The following is a 21501-nucleotide window of genomic DNA, read 5'->3' on the forward strand; positions in this document are numbered from 1 at the left end:
GAAACCACAAATTGCTATTGGAAACTTAGAGGTTTTCTTAAAAAATTTTAATCACCTTGATTGTTTTATTTTGTAGTTAATTATAGGAAGATTTTCATTCTTTTGTTTGTTTGTTTGTTTTTTGGCCAAGCCACACGGTTGTGGGATATTAGTTCCCCAACCAGGAATCGAACCCAGGGCCCCAGCAGTGAGAGTACAGAGTCTTAACCACTGAACCACCAGGAAATTTCCCAAGATTTTCATTCTTCATGTGCTAAAAATTAGGTGAATATATTAAATTTACTTGTAGTGTAAATATTTAAACTCTTTAATTATTTAAAATGAATGCAGTTTTATTTCATAAAAACAATTGCTACTTTTTTCATATCAGGCTCTGAACAAAGAAGGTGCAAATAATTTTAGCGAATTGAAGCTCATGATAATGTTATTCATCTTGGTGTTTGGATTAGACAAGCATACGTTTCATATATGCAAAGCCTTATGTTTTTACTTCAGTGTTAGAGCTACAGAAATTGATTTAGGGTGCCATCCTGTGGTATAATGACTATGCTCGAAAGGCAACTGCATACTAGAGTAAACTATATATCTATTATAGCATTGCTACAGGTTTCTTAATAAAATTTGATTCTGCTTAAGAATTTATGAGACAGATTGTTCAGATTTTAGGACAAATTCTGTTCTTTCACAACCAGGATACCTCCTTGTCTGTCAGGCTCATAAGGGGAAAAGGGTACTATAAACAACAGAGTTAAGCAGACTAATAATATTCCCCATTTCCAAATTTAAGTGATGGGATGAGGCTATCAGATAGTCCCAGTTTCAGGGGAAAGATATTTTTATCTCTTTGGAGCTAAAGAATCTGATTCTATGTCACTCAGCCAAGCCTAAGAAGAAGAAAGAACATAAAGGAAGAAACAGAAAAAAATACATCTTTTGATACTGAATGGAAAAGTACCTTTTCCTAAATCTACTGAGTGGAGTGTCTTTGGTGGAAAGAGAAACATACAAGGGGTTTAGATTCCTGAGATCTGGGCATTAACTTTCCCACTAATCACTTTTAACTAACTGGGCCTTAGTTTCCTCCATCAAATAAAGGATTTGGATTGGATATATCAATGATCTCCTCCAAATCAATAATCCTCCTAAGTTTCACCTTCCCTCACACTTTTAAAAAGCTTATGTATCATTGCCAAGATATGGAAGCAACCTATGTGTATATCAACAGGTGAATGCATAAAGAAGATGTAGTGTATATATACACATACAATGGGATACTATTCAGCCATAAAAAATAACAAAACTTTGCCATTTGCAACAACATGGATGGACTTGGAAGGCATTATGCTAAGTGAAATAAGTCAGACAGATAAAGACAAGTATTGTATGATATCACTTGTATGTGAAATCTAAAAAATACAACAAACTAGTGAATATAACAAAAAAGGAGCAGACTCACAGATACAGAGAACAAACTAGTGGTTACCAGTGTGGAGGGGGCAATATAGAGGTGAGAGAGTAGGAGGTACGAACTACTGGGTGTAAGATAGGCTCAAGGATGTATTGTACAACACAGGGAACATAGCCAATATTTTGTAATAACTGTAAATGGAAAGTAACATTTAAAAATTGTATAAAAAATAAAAGAATAAAGAAGAAGAAAAAAAAACCTTATGTATCCACACCAACCATAAATTAATAAAAGAAAATTGAAAACCTATGGGACAAATAAAAACAAGACACTGGGATGAAGCACAACTCCCAGTGTAAAAAGGCAGTAAAATTAAGTCATAGAATGTTTCCTAAGACTATAAATATATAGATTTCACATAAGGGGAAGATGAACAACAAAGACTGGAAGACTCTCAGCAGATTTATGGGGATATGAAACTTGAATTGCACATAGAAAAAATGGGATCTGGGTAGATCTGCCTGGGGGAGCATTCCAAGGGAGTGAGGGGAAATACACAAATGGAAGAAGAGCCAACAATGGAAACAAGTAAGCAAGTAAAGAGACAAAGACTCTGCACACTAATTGCTTTGGACTGAAAGTTTGTGTCCTCCCAAATTTCGTATGTTGAAATCCCCAGTGGGATAGAATTTGGAGATGGGACCTATGAGAGGTGGTTAGGTCATAAGGGCAGAGCCCTCGTGAATGGGATGTATTCTTTTATAAAAGAGACCACACAGAGCAACCTTGTGCTTTCTGCCATGTAAAAACACAGTGAGAACCCGGTTGGCTATGAGCCAGGAAGCAGGCCCTCACTAGACACTGAATCTGCCAGCAGCTTGATCCTGGACTACCTAGCTTCCAGAATTATGAGAAATAAACGTTTGTTGTTAAAGCTACTCAGTCTCTATGGCATTGTTACAGCAGCCCAAACTAATATACTAATCAAACATGTTTGATTTGACCTGAAGGGTATTTTAATAATCAGGAAATTTCACATAGAAATTCATATTTTCAGTTTCTCTCAGAAGCAGAAGTTCTGTCAGCTCTGCCCATAGATTCCCTACATCACAAAAGCTGGCAAGGTTGACCTTCTAGATAATGCATGCCTTCCCCAATCTACCCCATTCTCTAGAATTCTCTAATGTTTCCCCATGCTGGCCTGTTTTACAGGTTTATGTTATTTTTCTAGGCCTGTAGGCATTAATTCGTTGAGTTTGCAAATCCTGGATACAGAGTCATATAAGCCACAGTGAAGGGAATAAGAACAAAGGACAGTTAGGAAATAAGTGAAGAGTGGGTACTTTCGGTGTTTAATAACAATTTAAATGTAACTATTTTATGAAACCTAAGCTAAAGACTCTTGAAATAAGCATGGGAAATTATGTAGGGTATATATAAAATAAGGTATCCCCAAATCTGGAAGCTTTTATACTCTCTAATCTTATAAAATGAATTTCATATTAAAGCAAGAAGAAAACAATAATGTCTGCTTTACTCAATAAACTATGTCCCTGTAGCCATATCATTTGATTCAACGTGAGAATAAAGAAGCCAAGAATGAAACTGATTTTAAAAAAACAGGCTGATCATCTCAGTGCACAGAGTTTGTGCGTGATATATCTAGATCATATGACTTTCTAAGCCATGTGTGGCTCAGAATCTACCTCAGCCGTTTTCATAAGGGAGCCTTGATATTAAAAAAAAAAAAAAATCATTCTTCCAATTCTAGTTCTGGGAATAATGGAGTAGTTAACTCCCCTCCCAAAGGTGACAATCATAAACTCTGGACAACTATTTAAAGGCACTAGAGAGCAACCAACAGTAGGCAAACTGAAGAGAGCTCAACTCTTGAAAGAAAAGGAATGCAAGTGGGTGATAGAAACATTATGTGACTTCTCTTGAGGGCATACTCCAGTCTTCCCAGATTCAGAATGGCTACTACTCAAGCACAAGCCTTTAGGTGTATTGTTTTAGGTGTCAGAGGATGGTGTTTGAGGCTCCAGAGTGGCTGGAAAATAACAGAGAAAATCTCAGGAAGCTGGGTACCATAAAGTAAGCCAGAAAATCTGTGCATAAACCTCCCTCCACTCCTTGGATGGTCTGTGAACTGTATTCATGTGGAAGAGACTCTACTGAGCAGAGGGAGAAGCAGCAGCTGCAAGGCTGAAGGGCTAAGCAGAAATGTAAGCTGGTGACCACTGCAGGAAAGACAGTTTAGAATTTACATACTGCTAAGTCTGAGGAGCTTGGCCAAAACTGTTAGCTGGCCATTAAATTCCCAAAGACACACGTTAGGAGTGAAGAATGCGTTCCAGGACTAGAGAATTTTCCCTTAAGACTACAGGCTAAACTGAAACAGTCCCTCCTAATAGTGAAAACAAAACCTCCACAAGTTCAAGGTGATCAGTCAACAACTAAATTGCTAGCAATAACAAAAATAAAAACTCTTCACAGGAAGTTTCCAGAATCCAGACTCTCTTCAATGGTCTTCCATTTTACATGAAGTGGTATGATACTAAGGAGACTTTGCGATGTTGAAAAGGCATATTATAATACCTTAAACAACCACTAAATCATATAAAAGTGTGAGCCAAAAAAGGCCAATAGATGATATAAAATGGAATAATAAAATATATTTCATTAACCCAAAATAAGACAGGAAAGGAAGTACAGAGGGGGAGGGCAAGATGCAACATGTAAGAAACAAATAGAAAAGTAGTGGCTCTAAATGCAACCATAACAAATTTTTACATTAAATTTAAAGGGATGAAAGATTCCAATTAAAAGACAAAGAATGTTGAACTAGAATTTTTTTAAATGACCTAACCATATGTTGTATACAAAAGATATGTTTTAAATTGAAAAACAGGAAGGTGACAGAAAAAGAGTAGGAAAAATACAGAAATATATATACCATGAAAAAGCCAAGCAGTAAAAAATGATGTGTAAATATTAATATCCAACAATGTAGATTTTCAGAGGATGAGTAACCAGAAGTAAAGAGGGATATTTCATAATATCAAAGGGGTCAATTCCTCACAAAACATTAAAATGATAAATGTATTTGTACTTAATAGGAAAGATTCAATCAACATAAAGCAAAATTTGGCAATAAAATGGTGATACAGCCAAACCTACAAGTATACTTGGAGATTTTTATACCTCTCTCTCACTAACAGATAGAACTAAAGAAAAAGATAGTGAAAAAATTGGTAAAGATAGAAAAGATTTTTATTATACTATCAACCACTTTGAGCTCATTTGTCATTTATAGAACACTGCACTACGACTGCAGAATTCATACTATTTTCAAGTGCACTGGAGTATTCACTAATATAGACCAAGTACTCAACCAAGTCTCAACAACTTTTAAAAATTCAAATTTTACAAAGTATGACCTCTGTTAACAATGGAATTAAATTCTATATGAGTAAAATGATAGTTATATATTCCCCCACATATTTGGAAATTAAAAAGCATAGTTCTAAATAACCATGATTCAAAGAAGAAATCACAAGAACAAGAAGAAAATATTTTGCACTGAGTCATAATAAAAACACAACATGTCATCTCAATGCAGTGTATAAAGGGAATCTGTAGTTTTTAAGACATATCTTGGAAAAAAATGAGTTTTAAAATCAATGTTTGGAGTTTCCACCTAAAAAAGCTTAAAAAAAAAAAGGAGACAAAGTAAATAAAAGGGAAGAAAAATAAAAGAGAAAATAGATAATAATCTAAGAAAAACAAACAAGCAAAAAAACCCAACAACTAAGGGATTATGACACCAAATAGTCACAATAAGTACTTTGAAAGATAAAGGGTAGGCTAGGGTACAATCTCTATTTAAACTTGGAGATAGCAGACTCACCGCCCCCTCATGCCGCTGAAAAGGCCACTTGGGGAGCTGAAACCTCCAGATAAATGGTGCTGTGAAAATGCAAGGATTTCTAGACATATAAATAGTTCTTCCACTGTGCAGAGAACTTTGACCAATTTTCTAAATCCTTTTCGCAAGATATGGAATGGTGTGATCTGTTTACAAATCTTCCTTCACCTGTTTTACAGGGATATACATTTTATTTCTGGAATAAATTTACTTATTATATCCCACTTAGTTTCCTCCAGACAAAGTGACATTCTTCCCATAGTTTCTAGGGTGTCGTATGCACAAATAGGTGTAATAAGTGATTCCAAACACCTTTTACTTGCTTACAATGGAACAGAAGAGAAAAATATCTGCCTTCTGTTGTACTATGCTGCCTCAAATAAAAATGCTAAAGAAGCACTTGAGCTAAAAATAAATCATAATCTAAAGCATTAAACTCTTTGAAGACAAAATATTGACATCTAATCTATTAATTAGCTTCTGTTTGTAAAGGTATTGCAAGGGAAAAGTAGAATGTAAATACTAGTCTTATTATAATTATCACTGTACTTCTTTATCCTTGTGATAATGTTATATAACCCTTAAGAGGGAATTATGAGGACATTTGAAGTATAATCAAGGATAAAAACTTTTGAGTGCCTACATTACAAAGTTATAGGATAACTTATCATGAGAGAAATTTATTTCAGGCAGGTGTAGCCTTACGATGAATGCAGCATAAGGGCTCTCACAGTGGATGTAATTTAAGGAAAGAAAGACTTTCCAGATCCCAAATAGCCCCACGTGACTTGGCTATGTTCCTGGAATTTCCCCCTTTAAAAATTCATTCTGGAGGGTCAATAGCTTTGGGGCCTTCAAGAAACCTCCATGGGGCTTCCCTGGTGGCGCAGTGGTTGAGAATCTGCCTGCCAATGCAGGGAACACGGGTTCGAGCCCTGGTCTGGGAAGATCCCACATGCCACGGAGCAACTAGGCCCGTTCACCACAACTACTGAGCCTGCGCGTCTGGAGCCTGTGCTCCGCAACACGAGAGGCCGCGATAGTGAGAGGCCTGCGCACCGCGATGAAGAGTGGCCCCCGCTCGCCGCAACTAGAGAAAGCCCACACACAGAAACGAAGACCCAACACACTCAAAAATAAATAAATAAATAAGTAAATTTATTAAAAAAAAAAAAAAAAGAGAGACCTCCATGAAATTTTCAGTAACTGTTGAAAGAAAACCCTGTAAGACATTGTAAACTAACATCTCAAAACTCGCTGGTTGGAGCCAGCAAAGTATACAAGAGGTGGTTGTGAAAAATAAGCACCATCAGAAGTAGGAAAGAACACTACCACATTTAACCAATTTGCTCAACTGCATGGAGACTGGTGGAGGGAAGTAAAGTTTTGTTTAATTCAGTTTTGTTTTTAAAAGAGCTGTACTGAATTATTCTACAGCTAGTAGATTAATCTGAGAGCCTAAAGTATAAAGAGTGTATGCAATATAAAGTGAACTTCAGAATTGAAATCACTACCAAAATAGGAATTTTCCTTGCTTATAGCTTGAAATTGTATGATAACAGAAAAGAGATGACTACCATAGAAGTGCACGATGTTACCGTTACTGCTGGGATGGCAAATATCATAAGTATAGACACATAAACAGGTGCTAGGATGTAAATTATTTCTAATATTTTTGTCTGTGTGTGTGTGTATGTGTGTTTTATTTTGTTTTTGCTATAAACTCCCTATGGAGTGTGCACATGTATGATTTTTAAACAAATTAAATACATGCAAATATCTACATTAAAGCAAAATACCTAAAATTAAAGACCAATTTCAACAGTCTCACCTTTTAGAATTATAATAATTCAAAAATATCAGATCGTTTCATAAATACTTACTGTTATTCCAATCCTACTGAATGAATTGATCAAATGTTGCCCTCATCAGGCAAGAAGTGGTTTACCAGCAAATTTCTGCAGTTGCCAGGGGCTGAAACTATGGCCAAAGAATACAGCTGTAGATGCAAACTGAAATTCCAGTCAGTGATTGGGAAGCATAGGTCCCAATGATGAAAGTTTCAAAAGGCATTGGATATAAACCTACACCATTTTCAAGACCAGTTTTAAATCTTGAAAAGGAGATCAAAGGAGTAGAAGAAATGTCAGTTTAATTCAGTTTTCACCTTCAGACCATAATCTGTTCCCTTTAAAAAGTAAATTGGCTTTATTATTCCTCTGGTTAAAACTTTCCAGTGACTTCTTTTTCTGCCAGAATAAAACTAGAATTCCTTATCTGGACTTACAGCCCTGTAAGATCTGGCCTCAGAGACAACTTCACCTCTTCCCACTGTCCTCTAACAGCGAGCCACACTGACCACCTTTAGTTACCACACCTGGTGAGTCCTTTCCTTTCCCCAGGCTTTGCTCTCACTGTCCCTTCTGTCTACATACCCTTTCACCCTACACACTCCTTCCCCAAGAGGTCTCCACCCAGAATCACTCCTTCAAAGGGATCCTTCCTGGCTATCTAAAGTGGAATCCTCCAATTCCCTTCAATTTTATCACCCAGTTAATCTCACCCATGGGATTTAAACCAGTCTGTAATTACCTCATTTGCTTACGGATTTATCTGTTCTCTATTTTGGATGATACACTCTATGAAGGTGGGCAGCATATCTGTCTGGTTCTCCACTATGTCTCCAGGGCTTAGCACAGTGCTTGGCCTACAGAGAGATTTCAGCTGTTTAGCTTTCCACTATTTTTACCATTATTGCAAAGCTTTACAAAAGCTGATTCCACAGCTAGACTGTCCTTGTCCCAAATGTCAGTTTTTTTTCTTCTTTTTTGAATCAGGTGGAAACACTAGTGAAAGATTTTGGAAATATTTTGAAGGTAAAGACTATCTTGTCTGATAGGTTAAGCATGGAATGCGAGTGAAATAGAGACAGAGATGATTTCAAGGTCTGACTCAATAGAAGGATAAATTTTCTATTCACTGAGAAAATAATGGAATGAGCAGTTTGGGGTCAGAGGGAGATTAGTTCAATTTTGGATATGTTAAATTTGAGGTGCTTATCAGCCCATCTAAATGAAAACACAATGTAGATGGCTGTACACCTGAGTACAGAATTCAAGGGAAAAATTAGGCTCCTAAGGGACCAAGAGACCAACATAAAAATGTTTATCATTATGAACCTCACTAACTTAAATTAATTGAATGATTTATTTCACTTTTTATCCATATGCTTCAGCTTTATGCCTAGTTTACTCAGGTTTGCCTAGGTTGAAATTTTATGGGATAAATTTGGCCAAGATATTTGTTCTTCTCCGTAAGCCCATTCTTCTAGCTCTGCATTTCAAAAATACACAGCAGGCCCCAAATTTTGCTGCTGAATGCACAGCAAATGTTTCTCTTCCACCTTATCTTCTGCTTTAAAAATACTAATCTGTGTGACTGTCAAATTACTGACTATGAAATGGAGCTGTGCAACTTTTTAAAGAGGAAGATAATACACTTAACTCCTGAGTATGCAAGGAATTAACCCTTAAAATTGTATAAGAACATGGGATAATTGATCCTTTATACGTGTCTATTTTTCCTTTCTTCTCCCTATTTGTTGTTTCCAAGTCATACTCTGCATTCCTTGGAATATCCTGCCAGTTTATAAGCCTAAATCTACCAGGCAATTTGTAAGCATGAAACAGGGTGCATGTGTTCAGCTATAAATGAAAATAACTATTTGTCTGTCTTTAGATAGAATAGGTACTTTAGATAATGCCATTTTAATCATCTAAATTAAAAAAAAATTTTTTTTATCTAAAAAAATTGTAGATTTTTTGCACTAGTTTTCATCTTATAATGTGGACATTCTACTATCCTCTATTAAAATTCTCCTTCGAGATACGGAGCTATAGAAGACCAATCAGAAAAAATAAATATGGAGGACACATTTTAATATAGCTTCTTGCGCAGGGGAAAGTGGTTCCTTGTAAACTTAAAATGCTGGACTTTCAAAGACAGATGCTGATGCTGGGGTAGGACAGAGCCTAGCTGTATCATCGAAGATAATCGGAAAATTGCCACATAAATACGACTAGGCATTCATTTTCATTCAATAATTCCTAAAGATTTAGCTCTAGAAAGTTACAAATTTTAGTCATATCCTGTCCATGTACCCTTAAAAGGAGTCTATTTCAACTGTTAGAATGTTGCTACCTCTCTATGAAAATTATGGGAGTTTTTCAAATATGGAAGAAACAATAGGTCTGCAGTACCCCCAGATGTTCTCAAACAGGCACGCTGAGATCCACATAATTATAGAAAATTAAACCATTCGCCTTTTGTTAGTCCACTCACATGTCTACCAGAATTTAAGCAGGGGGAGGGGGGAGCGATAAGGAGGAAAGGAAAAATGAGAGGTGAAGGGATCTGGCTGGTGCAACAATGTTACCTACTTCCCTGACCAAATCAGACTTGAGTTTCCTTACCATTAAAACATAGAAAACGTTTATTGCTCTGGGCTAGTTTCATCCTCAGTGACTCCCTAATAGTAACCCGTTTTTCTACCAAGACAGTGCCAAACATAGTAATCTTTTGTGGTCCCAGTTATACAAAAAGACTAGAAGTGCACTTTCTATCACACCTTACAGGCACCAGTGGGTGTTAAACTGACCTATTTTTTTTTCCACCAACCTTATGCTGCTGTGGTGGTAGTGATGGTTTCTTGTTTTGTTTTGTTTTTGGTGCCTGCCTGTTCTCCCTCAGATTGTTGTCTAGTTATTTTAAAAATCTACTTGAACTTGAAAATAATAATATACTTTATGATTAATCTTACCTCTCCTCATTTTAGTCTCCAATTGAATCTAAATGCAAGTGGGCTGAGAAAAAGAGTACTGAAGGTGGCCGTCCACACACTGGAGGGAAAATATGCCGATTATCCCACTGTTGTAAGTCACCAAAACAGCCAAATAGGATCATTCAAGTCCTAAAGGGAATTTCAGGCGTCTGAATTGCCCACATTGGCGGTCTACATCAATCAAATTAACTGCCCTCTTGTCCAATTCCCATTCATGCGGTACCATATAGCCACATGAAAGGGGAACGGCTTTCTGACAGTGAGGTTTGCTTGGCAACAGCATACGAATACTGAATAATTTCTGTTTCTGATGACTGCAAACCCTATTGAGTCACGGTTACATTAGATGCATCCCTGACTATAGAAAGGAAAGAAAGAAAATGCCTTCTTGAGAACTCTTTTAGTGCTTCTGTTTATTTAAGTATATTCTTTCCTAAATACAGAGTTTTCTGTCTACATATCCTCCCCCAAAACAATTATATGCTTCTTTTTCATATCTCCCAGCCAAATTACCATGACTTGGGGCCTATCACTTTATCATACTCCTGAACATATCTGACCTAGTGGCAATACAGCTCTGAAATATGAGGCTAAAGTGACTGCTTCTTGAGCCAGGAGTGAAAGAATTTACAGTAATAGTACTACTCACCAGTCCTATCTGAACTCATGGTAATATCGATGGGTATTCTAGCATCAAGAATTTAGAGATTTTCGTAACATGGAGATTATTAATAGAGTAGTATATGGAATGGAACAAGAGAGGGGGAAGGGAACTTGTGCATTACTTTATTCGAGGTTTTCTTTTCTATGCATGCACCTGTCACATCCTCTCCCTGCTGGATATCAGGATGCTTACCATGTGGCTGATTCTTTGGCCAGCTGTGTTTAGAACTGCGTGTGACAGCAAAGTGCTCTGTGATGACTGACGACAGCTAGATGAATACAGAAATGTTGGTAGCTTTTCTAAAATGAAGCAGAGGGTCTTGCTGGTAGACTTAAGAAGGCTGGGCCTGCTCAGTTGTTTTGGTTTTTGCTAGCGGCTCCTGCTGCCACTTCCACAGCTCCCTACCACCTCAATTACCACTGCTGTGACACAGTGATACGCTGAACATACACCTGAAAGTACTCAGCTCACACTTGACTAAAACGCCTCAGAGGTCAACATGCAGATATTAACAGAGAGGTGCTGGCCCAGGTTCCCAGCAGGGGTTAATGACCCTGCCTAAGCCCATGGGCTGTGTCACTTCCCAGACTCCTCTCTCACAACCAGATATGGTTCTGTCAGGTAAGTTGTCTGAGTGCCAAATGGAATTCACTGTTTATCGTCCTTCTTCTTGTATTTTATCTATGGACAGAAGAAGGTGAACATTACAGGAATAAGACCCATAGGCATCTGAGAATTCGTGAGGGTGAGTATGTCAACTTTTGTTTAAATGCTTGGCCTTTAGAGAGGGACTCCTGAAAAATCACCGCTGGCTGCAACACATGCTTTTTATACCCCAGCAGGAAAAGAAGCTAGAGAAAGCATTATACGTGACTTTTTTTTTTTTTTTTTTTTTTTTTGCTATAATTCACTTATTACAAGCTTTCCTTGTTAGATATCAGTATGCTGATAGGTGGTTGATTTGTCAGCCAGCTGTGCTTAGACTTCTGTGTGACAATACTGGTTTGCTTGTATAAATGGTTTAGTAAAATTACAACGTTAAAGATAGGCTTTTTCCTTTGAATAGCTTGATGTAGGAAAAAATAAAACAGAAAGAGGACCAATCAACATTAGTTCTAACTCGACAAGACTCAGGTTAGTGAACTATTGTGAAGAGCCAAGAATTTAGTGACATATCACTTCAGATATGATGGATGCTTAGCAATTACTGATCTTATATTGCAGTGACAGAGCTGGCGTTGAAGGTGGAAGCTGTTCAGAATGATAAATGGATATGACAATTTATTAAAGATATAAGGCATGATCAGTGTTGGATATAGATGCACCCTTTTAAGAAGGAGATGGAAGATGAGGGAAAGAAAAAACAACAAATAAAAAGGGAATTTATAATGTGAAAATTAAGTTTGGGGAAGAAACAAAATATGCAGCACACACCGAATTTATAAACAAATGCAGAAATCCTAGAAATGTAGCAGCCATGTAGTTTGGAGTTAATGAAGACATGCATGAAACAGATGTATCACACAATTCTCATACACTCATAGCACCATCTCTCATTCTCCTGACTGGGTCTTCCCTCATGCCCTCCTCTGGTCACTGCTATCCCTCCACCAGGTTCCATTCTATAGAACATCCAGGGCCTGTTTGGAGGACATTTTGAACCTGCTCTGTGGCCTCTGATTTCACTGCAGTCCTTGGCATGAATATTTTCACATAGTCAGGTTAACTTGTTTGGTCTGAGTTTTACTTTCTCAAATAAAAATGGAGGACATGAAGTACTGGACCTAAAAATGTTATGGGAAGAAATTAATCTCCTAAATGTTTATCTTTGTCCTTTGTTGGATAAACTAATAGAAGAGACACGCTGTACCATTGCTAATGATATAAATACAGCATTAACCAATCTTATCTTTTAAAAAGAATGGAAAGAGTGGTGGAATTTTAAAAAGGCCTATAAGCCTATGAAATAACCAGAAAGACCATTAAGATATGTTTCTAAGTGATAATCTAACTTCATAATTTCTTGGTATTTTGATACATGCATATATTTCATTAGAGGTTAGAAATTCATTTCTGTCATGTGTACATAGATATACATATATTATATACAGTATACAGTATTACTGCCCATCCTGACCAATGGATCTTGTCTACAAACTTAGAAAGCTTCATGCATTGGTTTGGCACTTAACTTTTTGTTGTTGTTGTTAGGTAGATACTGCAAGGTCTTTTGGAAGTATGCGTCATATATAAAAAACTGCAATCCTTTTGTCATCTGCATTTATATTTTTTGTGTAGTGAGCAGAAAGTGCTGCTCAGAGATACTCAAAGAGGGAGATTCTATCACTGTCTAGGTAGATTATTTTGGAAATTCTCCCTTGTCCATCCTTGAAATCAACATCTCCATAGACTTAAAAAAATTTTAAAGCATTACTATATACTAATTAGTTATCAGAACCGTCCATGAATTTTTCTCAAGTTGTTATAAATTGTAGATTTTCTCCAACCTCTCTGGCTATATCTAAGGTTTGGTTTGTTGTTTATTTTGCTATCATTCTCTTCCTTCCAGATATTAAACGGTGGTATTCCTCAAAATTCCACCCCAGGTCTGCCTCTCACCTCACTTGATGTTCTTTACCAAGGCAGTGATGCTTGTGCCCATGACATTAGTCACCACCTTCATTCAGTGACTCAGCCCAGACTCTGTCCCTGAATAACAGTACTGTGGAACTCACTTTCTATTTGACTTCTCCACTTAAAGCTCTCAAAAGCACTACTTCAAATTCAGCATCTTTCCCTAACCCCAACCCACACCCTACTCTCCCCCATCACCCCTTGTCTCAGTGAATCGCACCACTATTGTACTAGCTGCTCAATCTGGAAAAGACATTTTCCTCTCCGCACCTCCTGTCATTCTATCTAATCATCATCAAATTCTATTGCTTTTTCTTCCAAATCGTATGCAAATCCATCTGCCTCCTTTCCATCTGTATTGCCACCAACCTAGTGCACACTGTATTACAATAGCATCCTATGCACTTTCCCAATGTAACAAAGCCAACAATGACAACAATGAAAATGACTATGATACATAGTAATAAAACTAATATATTTATTATACTGATCAATAATATATCAGTATATTTATTATATTACATTTATAATTATGCCACCATATATTTATTGATACAATAATAATAAACATTTTTGTGCTTACTCTGTGCCAGATACTATAGTAAGCACTTTTAGTTGACTACCGCATTAATTTCTCATAAGTACCAACAAGAAAGGTGCTATCATTACCCCATTTTATAGACAAAAACATTCAGATTTAGAGAAGTTAAGTGACTTGCCCAAGGTACATCATACCTACGGTCATGTCACAACCTCAAACACATACACACACACACACACCACTCCTCACTCCTTACTCTACCATATAACACACATTCAGTGCCTTCTTATGGCTTCTAAGATGAAGCTGAAAACCATGACCAACTCTTCAGCTTCATCCTCCTGTGGTCTCAGTGACCCAGCTACACAACTGTTCTTTTAGTTCCTTAAATGCTCCATGAGCAATTTCACCAGGGGGGGCTTTGCACATCCCGTGCCCCTCTGCTTAGTATTTGTTATTCAATAATTATTAAATGTCTAATATAGGTCAGGTACTACTAAATTGTATTGAATAACTGAAAATACAAAAAAATAGAAAATTTTGGGTGCAAATTCCCAAATGTCTTTACGGTGGAAAACCAATATGCTAGAGACACAATCAGTCATTCTGAACAAGAAACCATCAATTACACTCTAAGCATAGTTTGTCTTTGTCTTCCTAGTGCCTAACACAGTGCCTGCACACAGAGATGTATAGTTAATGCTTACTGAAGGAATATGCAACCTGTATCAGGAGTTCTGTTTTCTCCCTACCATTTAAATCCATACCGAGAGACAGCCCAGGAAAGACTGGGTTAGTTGGGGAGTGACATTTGCTTTGACAGGTGGACAGAAAGCACCTGCCCTGGGTACTAAGGTTTTCAAAGATTCATATGCCTGATCAAGTACTTGATCCTATCAAGGAGACATTTAGAAACTGGGGAAGATTAAGCCCTTTAACGGATTGACTTCATATTTTATGAGAATCTAGAGAGTGGGAAGACTACTCCAATTTGATTAACGTCATATCCAAGTTTACATTCTAATTAAAGCAGGTAATAAACACTTGTCAACCACTGCAAAAGCATTTCATCACAAGCTAAACAACATTGCCCTTTTCTCTGAAAGAGCAAAGTGCACATAAAAAACAAAACACTAAAAAACAGATTTTGTTTTTGTTTTCTGTTGCACAACTTTTGTCTTCTCATAGGGCTGTCATTTGAATCTAATTGATCTGTATTTGAAACATATCAATAGAATGTTTTTACATCTCAACCAGTTCATTTTAACACTTGTGCCATTTTTAAGATTCTGCATTACATCATGTTACTGTGAATGGAGAACTCCTGGGGTTGATGATCGTATTGAAGCTGGACACCTGTCTTATAAGCACGAAGCCACTGCAGTGAAAGTGGCAGCTAAAGCTATGGCCCCACTGATAACACCTAGAATTCCTGCTCAGACCAAGGCTCCACTGGAAAGGCAGGAAAGAAGAGGAGACAACCTAAGATAGATGGGGACTGACCTATCTCCTAGGGAAGACCGGAGGTAAACAGAGTCATGTATTGGAAATGGATGTATTTTGCATGGTCCTGTCACTGGCAATTGGACTTCACTTCCAATACCACTTCACTCTAGAAATTTTAACACTTTAAATGATTGATCTGAGCTGATCATCTAACCAACATTTTAATAATAAAATATTTCACAAAAGTTCAAAACATAGGGGCCCATCTCTGAAGACCCATTCGTGCTCTCTCTTTCTCTTCAGCTGAAAATTATAATCAGCCATGTGAACTATCAAGATTCCAAACTTTACTCTTCCATAATGGGTCTTGATACTGTACCCTCAAAATGCATGTATGACTTAGAACCAGATCTGAATTGTGTTTTAATTCAAAAACTAGAAACAAGAAGGGAAGCAAAACATAACCAAAAACGAAATCATCGGGAAACTGTATGCTCTTTTTTAAAAGTTGCTAGCAGTAATTCATAACTTATGTAAATTTTCCACATATTATTTATCACAATTGTATTAATAAATATTATATTATGAAGAAAATAAATATTTTAGAAAATCTACTCAATTATAGAACAAAAGGATAAGGAACTAACATGTCCAGGCTCTTTACATACATTCTTTCCTTCTATCCTCAGGACAAACCTAAGAGGAATGTACAACTTTTACATTTTTAAATATTAGAAGCCTAAGGCTCAAAGAAGTTAAGTAACTTACTCTAAATCGATCAGAAAAAAAGCTATAAGATAAATATTCTTGATATTCTGTAAAGGAGGCACAGACTTTTTTCTCCTGCATGAAACAGAACTAGAGAGATGTGTTTAAAGCATTTTATTTAAGAATCTTTTGGAGCTCTCCTTTTTTAAATCTCTCTTTCTCTCCAAATAGATATATTTATATTTTTTTCCTCCATTGACTTTAGCTAAAAATCATACTACTTAATGGAAAGTGCCTCCTCTGACATAGATTTCCTAATATTAGCTAGAGAGATGCAGAGCCCAGAAAAAAATGTTCCTTAATCAAAGTCAAGTTCTGAAAATCGAGACACAGAAATTGAAAAAAACACTTATAAAAAGTCTTTTCTTATGACTTGAAGATAAGTTTTTTTTAACAACTGCTCAAGGCTTTACCATCACATGAAGTCCCACATGAGGGGAAAGACATCAGCATAGTAGACTCAGGAGTCAGAATGCATTTGTTTAAATTCAAACTCTAGCACTTAATGATTATAAATTCTTGGGCAAATTACTTAACCTCTCAGTATTCATATCTACAAGATGGAGATTTTATAGATATATAAAATCTATAAACTGGATAAAATAATCAATCTACATCTAAGGGTAGTGCTTAGCATAGTGCCTTGTTTATAAAATGTACTCATGTAGGGTGGCAAACAGATTTGTTTGACTATAACACTGGAGATTCATCTTGAATTGCCCGGCAACTTGGAAGCTAGAATTAGGGGTCCTAAGCATCTCCCATGTTGTAAACCCAACTCCCCAGGGAGCCCAGTGGCCTCCTATTACAACCATTAAGACCACTTCCCAAGGGCTCCAAGTCCTGAGCATCTGGCATTTCAAGCATCCCTATCCAGCTGATGCCCACCCACCTCAGGTGACTCGGCAACTGGGCCCAAGATGTTTATTTCTTCCTTGAGAAGGCAGTTTCACCCTTACATTATAACAATGTAGAATAGCAGTCATGCAGTGTCTCTCCCCTCAAAACGCAAATCTAGTTTAATGTCCAGTTGCTTGCCCAGACTCCAGCATCCCTCCCACTGAGACAATGAGAAATGGGGACCACGTACCTCTTTTTGCTGCTCACTGTTGGTCTTTCCAGTAAAACCTATCTCCTGGGACACTGTGGTATCCAACTTTCCCCACCTCTTCTCCATTCAGCAAATGTTAGCTACTCCTAGCTCCACTACCTTGGAATTGGCTCCTTTTATAAAGGAGGATTCATAGGAGACACAGTAGCCTTTGGTACGACCGCCCTGTTATGAAGTCAGCTATGTAAAATGTCCTGCCTGAATGACTACAGATGTTCTCAGTCCGTTCTTGCTTGTTTCAGCTGGGCTCTCTTCCAGGTGCTGGTCTTATGAATGAAGTCTTCTGACATAAAATTTGTGAGCAAACTAAGCCTAATCAGAGATAAAGTTTTAAGTTAATATTCTCCTAGTCTTTACATGTATGCAAATAATTAGTTGTTTGTGAGTTTTTAGGGATTCAAGGCATAAGCTTAGAAAATACACTTACAAGAAACCTCAGAAGCCAAAAAGTATAGATGTAGAAACTGGTTTTTGAAAAGTTGATCTTCAGAGTTCTGAATTCTCAGCCTTAAGGTAAATTTAAGACAGTTTTACGGACAAAGAGAGAAAAGGAAAAAACTATGCTTTGAAGTAGAAGTATACTATGCCTCGGTTTTTGGCTACAGTTTTTATGATATAGTAAAGAAACATAATGATTTTTTCATTTTTTAAAAAAATGCTGAGGGGCAAGAAGAACATGCATCCAACAGCATGTCCCACTAAAAAGCAAAACCCCAAAAATTCAATGTACAGAAGCAAAACAATGAATTTTCTTTTGAAAAATTTTGTAAAGGAAAGAGGTCAGATCTGCAAGTCATTCAAAGCAAAATATATACATTTATAAACATATAAAGAAAGAATTCCCATTTTGAGAGAGTTTTACAGGCTAAAAACACAAGTGAAGAAAAATATTTTGGGGAAAAAGTGATAGGTCATCAGATATAGTGGATGCTTCAGCAATAAGGAAGCTCCTATTTTCTCCTTACTGGTAAATGTTCACAGTTTCACACTGAAATAGGTACACTTTAGTGCTCCATGGCAATAGAGAAACATATTATCTTAAATTTCCTGTCTTCCTACCTCTTAAATGTGCCCCATCTTCTGTAGGAGTCCTTAAATGTTGGCCTTCTTGCCATCTTACACATTGCTTTTTGATGAAAACACAAAATGGAGCTTTCTAGGAATACGTGATAAGGAATTGGTGATATGACCCTATACAAGAAGACCTTTAAAAGGTGAAAAAGAGCTAAGCATACAGTGGGCTTTAAATTATGTCTTTGTGCTTTACCTATAGGACTCCACCATGCTCAGAAGTTCATTAATTGCATTAATTCCAGTCTGTGGACCTGGACGTGGGAGGAGGTGGAGAAATGGCAAAAGGAGCTATAGCTACGGGACTGTTGACTAGATGGAGAATCAAGCAAATGGAAGAAACAACATTTCCCACAGTTAATGTTTAGTGAGCCAGAGCCATTTTTTCAATGCATTAAAAGTTAAAGTTAAAGCTTAAACATGCTTTTCAACAACTTTTTTAAAAGCAGGTCTATCCCGTACCCCAAACAGACAGTAGAGACTGTTCAACCAGGACTGACCTAGCCTTTGTCTTGATGTCACTGAGCTCTAGCCCTATTCCACTCACATCTGTTGCAGCCAGGGATCAGTTCACCCCTGACTGGAGCTGGCAATATGCACAACTCCAGGGGGCACAGTTCCCATGCTCTACAGCGGGAAGGGTGCAATGTGAAAGTCACCCTGGGCTGCCCCGAGGGACTTCTGCTAGAGGGAAGCTCAGGCTGCTGTGCTGCTGTGGCTCTCATTCAAGCCAGAGACCCTAAGTTTAATTTCTAGAAGCTGTAATGAGCTGTGAAAAAATGGATAAGAAGGTAACATTTTTAAAGATCAGTGATGGATGATTCTCATTTATGTAATGAACCGTAGGCTGAGGAGAAATCTCATATACTAATCCTTCAAAACCTACAGGACTCTTTGGGTCTTAACCCCACCCCTTGCCTCTTATGCCTCCTTCTCTGACCCTGCATATTCTCTACCCCTGTCCCCAAACCCTGTGTATATGTCTCCACTGTACTTTCCATTCTCAGTATGTTTCTCCCCTTACTTACATCTTCTCCCTTTCCTTTTGATCTCTTTCATCTTTCTTTCTGCTCCTAACATTTATTTCTCTGTTCTGCTATTTTAAGCATTCCCAATATGTCACCTTATCTCTATCTCTCTAGGTCCTTCCTTTCTGTGTCCCAGTGGGCATCATTCATCTCCAGCTGCCTTTTTACTGTCTATTTACCCTTTCCCCCACTGTTTCTTTAATCTCCTTTGGTCAATACCCCGTTTCTTTTATTTTTCTAGTTTCTTTCTTTCTATCTTTTCCTTTAACTGACCATGATGAGAAACCAAAGTACACTGTCCTCTCTGTGGTCCCAGACTGATTTTTCTTCCGTGTCTGCGGTCCTTGAAAATATACAGAAGACATTTGGGGATTCAGAAGTAAATCTCAATACTCATAACATTTAAAGCTGGCCTTTCCATTACACCTTGAACATATTGCAATTTTATAGATATTTATAACACATGCTGAAGAACATTTTTATACTATTTATTCCTTTACCACACATGAGACTACTAAAGTGCAGGCTGTGTGATCCTTAATCTCAGCTCTACATATATTCCTCACTGGCTTTAGAATTCTTGAATAAATGCTTAAATCTGTGTCAAAACTCTTCTCAAGCATGTGTCTATTTTTCTCTTGACTATTTGTGTGCACAAAAGGAAAACTTTCCTCCTCGCCTTGTTTCACCCAGTTATTACCCCTGCACTAAAGTCCACCTTTGGGCAGCAACAGTCACATGATTTTGGAACTCAGATAATGAGTTACGCAAATGCTGAGGAAGAAAACTTCCCAAATAATTTAGCATCTTCTTCAAGAAAAGTAAGCCACAAAATAGATCAAAGAAAAGAAGTAGTAACAGACTCATAAACATAAGAACAAAAATACATGAGTTAGAATCCAAAAGCTGGTTCATTGAAAAAATAATATAAAATAGATAAAATACTAAACAAACTACTTAAGAAGCGTAAAAGGGACAAAATGCAAATACACAAAATGAGAATTAGTTAAGGGGAAGGGGATAACCACAGAAACAGAAAACAGAAGGAATCTTAAGATGCTATTTTGTTCAATTATGGCCAAAAAATTCAGAAAAATGGAATAAAACATGTAATATTTAAAGAAAGCATAACTTGCTAAAATTGACTTAAAAAGAAGGAGAAAGATCTAAAGAGACCAATATTCAGGACTGATACTCCAGATACTTTTATGGCAGGGGCTTCAAACAGTAAGAATGGAATCCAGCTGCAGCTGCACATTATGGATGAATATAAGCCCTGCCAAGAGCCACATAAAACAGAAGAATTTGACAAAGAACTACCCTTAGAAGAGCTATAAGGTACTAATGGTTTAAGAGGAAATTCTACCAAAGCTTAAAAGAGTAGATAATTCCAAATTATTGAAATTATTTTAGAACATAGAAAAAGAAAATAAATGGGCATTTCGTATTTGATAAAGGTATTTAAAATCAGGGGAAAATATTGAAGGGAGATAGATCACTCAATAAATATTGCTGGGACAATTGAGTAGCCACATGGATCTATATACCTCACACCACATACCAGAAAAAATTTCAAATGGACCAATGATTAAAGTGTTCAAAATGAATCCTTAAAAGTACTAGGAGAAATGTGACATTTTAATCTTGAAATGAAAAGAACTTTCCCAAAAAGACTTTTAAAAATCCATAAACCATAGTGGAAAATGGAGAGAAAATTTTAAATATACTTATAATTTATTATATTGACATTTTATAGATGCTGGAAGGATACACAGCATTTAATGATAGGGAGAGATGGGGGTAAACTAGGCAAGTGTAGGTCACTATGGAAGACAGGCTTTCACTTTATTAAAACATTGATTTATATTACATAATAATACCTATTTTAAGCATGAGGAAATACTTTCTGAGAAAGGAATACTTGCTTATGATAAAATATCTAGGAGGTGGTGGAGCTAAGATTTGAATTAAAAAAGAGAAACTGAGTTAAATAATGTGGCACACGATTATATAAAATTTATATAACTCCAAAATGGAATACGTTAGAATAACAACTATTTTG

The 21501-nt window shown here is 36.8% G+C and overlaps 1 protein-coding gene across 1 annotated transcript in view; it reads right to left on the minus strand.

Annotated features, from left to right (window-relative positions):
• The window catches only part of TMEM232 (transmembrane protein 232), a 255860-nt gene that overhangs the window by 107431 nt on the left and 126928 nt on the right, over positions 1–21501 (minus strand).

Source organism: Balaenoptera acutorostrata, chromosome 2 (genome assembly GCF_949987535.1).
Source record: "Balaenoptera acutorostrata chromosome 2, mBalAcu1.1, whole genome shotgun sequence".
In the NCBI taxonomy this organism is placed as follows: Eukaryota; Metazoa; Chordata; class Mammalia; order Artiodactyla; family Balaenopteridae; genus Balaenoptera; species Balaenoptera acutorostrata.